Raw genomic sequence first — 3,116 nt, 5'->3', positions numbered from 1 at the left:
CCTTTGCATTGGTACCAAGCCGTTAGTATCCGCGTGGCTCCAAGCCACTGACCTGAGCTGCCACCAGCTTGATTATACTCATCAGGCCAAACAGCTGAATTGCATGCATTGCCCAGATAATTTGCTGAACCCCATCTGTCAGTCTGATCAGTGGAGGAGTCGATTTCCTTTTGAGGCCTGCCTGCTCCCTACACATCCATAGTCCTGTTGTAGCAATACTGGAGCACCCTGGCAGCTGTGATGAGGCCTTGTCAGCTAAAAAGTCATCTTCTTACTGGTAAAGAGTAACTCACTGTCACACTGGTGGGGATTCCGGCATTAGTTAGAAAATACTATGAAAGATGCAGTATCTTGCATCTGTGCAGGAATGTGAGCCCCTCTGAACCAGAAACACATTGGATATAATCACTGTATGTCTCAAACATGCAAGAAAGGTCTTACTTTTTTAAAGGGGTACATCTGCACTGCCACTGTTCTGCACCACTTCAAGAAATTTCTGTCCCTGTACATGCAACGGTCTTGTCAGAGGCTTAGAAAACTCCTTCAGAGGGAAGGTGTGGGCTAGACAAGCAGTGCACAGAGAATAGGGAGAGCAGCCGACGAAAGGAAAGATGTTCAGCCAGAGTCAGAAGGGCTCCCTGTGAGCCAAGCTCATGGATCTCTAGGTAAGGGCCAAGCAAGAGTTTCCTCTTTACTGCCTCCATAACTGCTACCTGCAATCCACTAACATAATCCAGAAAAGAAAATAGGAATGTCTCTGCACATAGGGGAAACTCATTTTTCTACACCATGGCCAGAGCCAGATAGTAAGAGAAGCCTCGACCCTGTTGCTGAAACTCTAAACCCTTTGAAAATTGGCTCCTTCCATCCCTCCATCCATCCATCTGGCATCTCCTGTAGTTACTCACTTCGGGATGTTCTGATGCAGGGATGAAATCCACCCCCTCGTGAGAAAGGCAAGCTACAATTTAGAGGCAAAAATGACAGACTTGTTCTCCATATCAGGGCACTCATCTTTCCAGTTAAAAAGTTATCACTTTTAGATGTATCTGCGATGCCATGATCTGTATGTGATGTCAGGAGCCCTGAGTTTGACTCTTGACTGTGCCAGATTATTTCACCTCTCTGCCTTTGTTTCTCCTGTCTGAATAATTCTCATCCCTTGTGGTGCTGGAGGATTTGGGAGTGAAAAACAGGATGCATGTATTGTCGAAATTTTATTTCTGCCTTCTGCATCTGTTAAGCATATTTAGTATTTACATTCTAAATGTGTTTCACATAAAACAAAATATGAATAATAATAGATCACAGAAGCTTTACTCTCTAGCAGCAGCCAGTGGAGGCAGACCAAAAAGCTTTATTACTCACATACATTTCTTGAAACAATTTGTAGTTAAACTCATTGGTCACTCTTAGGGGCTGTTGATAAAGCCCAGGACATCTCCCATCTCCCACTGTCCTGGGGCGGGGACATGAGACAGGAAAGCACAATTTTTACTTTATGAAGGAAACCTCGATATATATTGCATGTAGCTGAAGATGACCCAAGAGTAATAAATAGTACGTTACATACAGATGTACAGAATTATTAATCCCACCCCTTCAGGACCTCACCCCTTCATGAATTTGGCTTGGTATAGGGGTGAGGTCCTGTCTACACTACAAAATGGACTATGTTCTAACTCTGCTGAGAGACATTAGCAATTGCACAAGAGGGTCTTTTTTAGAAACACCCCACAGTGCGCCCTGATTCAGAAAGATGCTTTCTGTAGCTCTTTTGACTTCAGTGAAACTCAGCAGGGATAACTCCCATGTTTAAAGATAGGCACATGCTCAGTAATGACCACAATGGGATTATCCCACGTGGCTGGCTGTCATAGGCATTAGAAACGTAATCTAATGCCTTCACCCTCACCCACTGAGTCTGCATTGCCAGTGACCAAGTGAGGACCTGGATGGCAGCAGGAGCATCGCGGTGCGTTATGGCATAGACAGGACTATGTGGCTTTGCTGCCGTGTCTAATCCTGCTCTGGAACAATCCTGGCTCAATCTCATATCACCAGAAAGCGAGCAGGGTATGACATGCTAAGATTTTAGTAAAGCATCTGATAGGTTCTGTCACAGCTCTAGCTGTCCGTTCCCAGTCTGTCGTGATGTGGACTGAAGCTTAGCGCAAGAGCCAGAAGCCCAAGCTAATTCCCCGGATTTGCTGAAGTTATGCAGTGTGCCCATCAAGGGGCACCACCGGCACACTCAGAAACACATCCGGCGAACTCCAAGCAGAAGGCAACACGTTAACCCGAGTGGGGAAGAGGTCCAATAAGATACGATGCTCTTGTCCAGTTCTAGCTAACATCCTCCTCCGTGGCAGGAAGGAGGAATAAACAGCTAATGAAACTCAAGGATAAACATACTTTGGGAGAAGCTGAACAGAAAGGCCTTTGCAGCCCAATGTGGAGACAAGGGCCTGGTTGCTTCTCCGTCCAGCTCGGCGTATCACGTTCACTTCTGGGGGGTCCCTGCTCACCCAAAAGCCCTAGCCCACACGGGTGGGAGGTGAAGGGGCGAAACGTGCCCAGCCTGGCTCAGCAGTGACTCCGGCCCCGATCCTGCAGGCCGCTCCACGGGCCTTCACCCACGCTGCCCCTCTGCCCGGATGCGAAACCCCACAGCTTACACCTAAGCGAAGAGGGGAGGGGGTGGCACAAAGGGGGAATGAAGGCAGGAGCAAGGGGTGACCTTCAGGAAGGTAGGCGCAGGGTGGATGAGAGCCTGGCTCGCCCAGCGGGACCACGGCAATGAGGGGAGCCGCTCCTCGGGTCCCCCAGGGGCCGTGCCGGAAGCCTCCTTCCCTGGGGAGCCGGTGAACCCGCGGGGGCGGCTCGCAGGCGGCCGGCCAGCGTGGCACGGGCTTGAGGAAAGCGATCAAACGGGCAGCCCCCGCCTCTAACAGCCGCGGCCCAGATCCTGCCATCAGGAGCCGTGGGCGAAGGGGCAGCTCGGGCCGCAGGCGGACTCCCGGCCCCACTGAAGTCACCAGCAACGCGGCCACCGGGGCCCGGGCTCACCCCTGCCGCTGCTGGCGGCCACGTGGGCGCGCACCGGCCCGGCCCGG

Source organism: Gavialis gangeticus, unplaced genomic scaffold (genome assembly GCF_001723915.1).
Source record: "Gavialis gangeticus isolate Ggan-Ray unplaced genomic scaffold, GavGan_comp1, whole genome shotgun sequence".
Lineage (NCBI taxonomy): Eukaryota > Metazoa > Chordata > Crocodylia > Gavialidae > Gavialis > Gavialis gangeticus.
Note: the sequence above shows the minus strand (reverse complement) of the source record.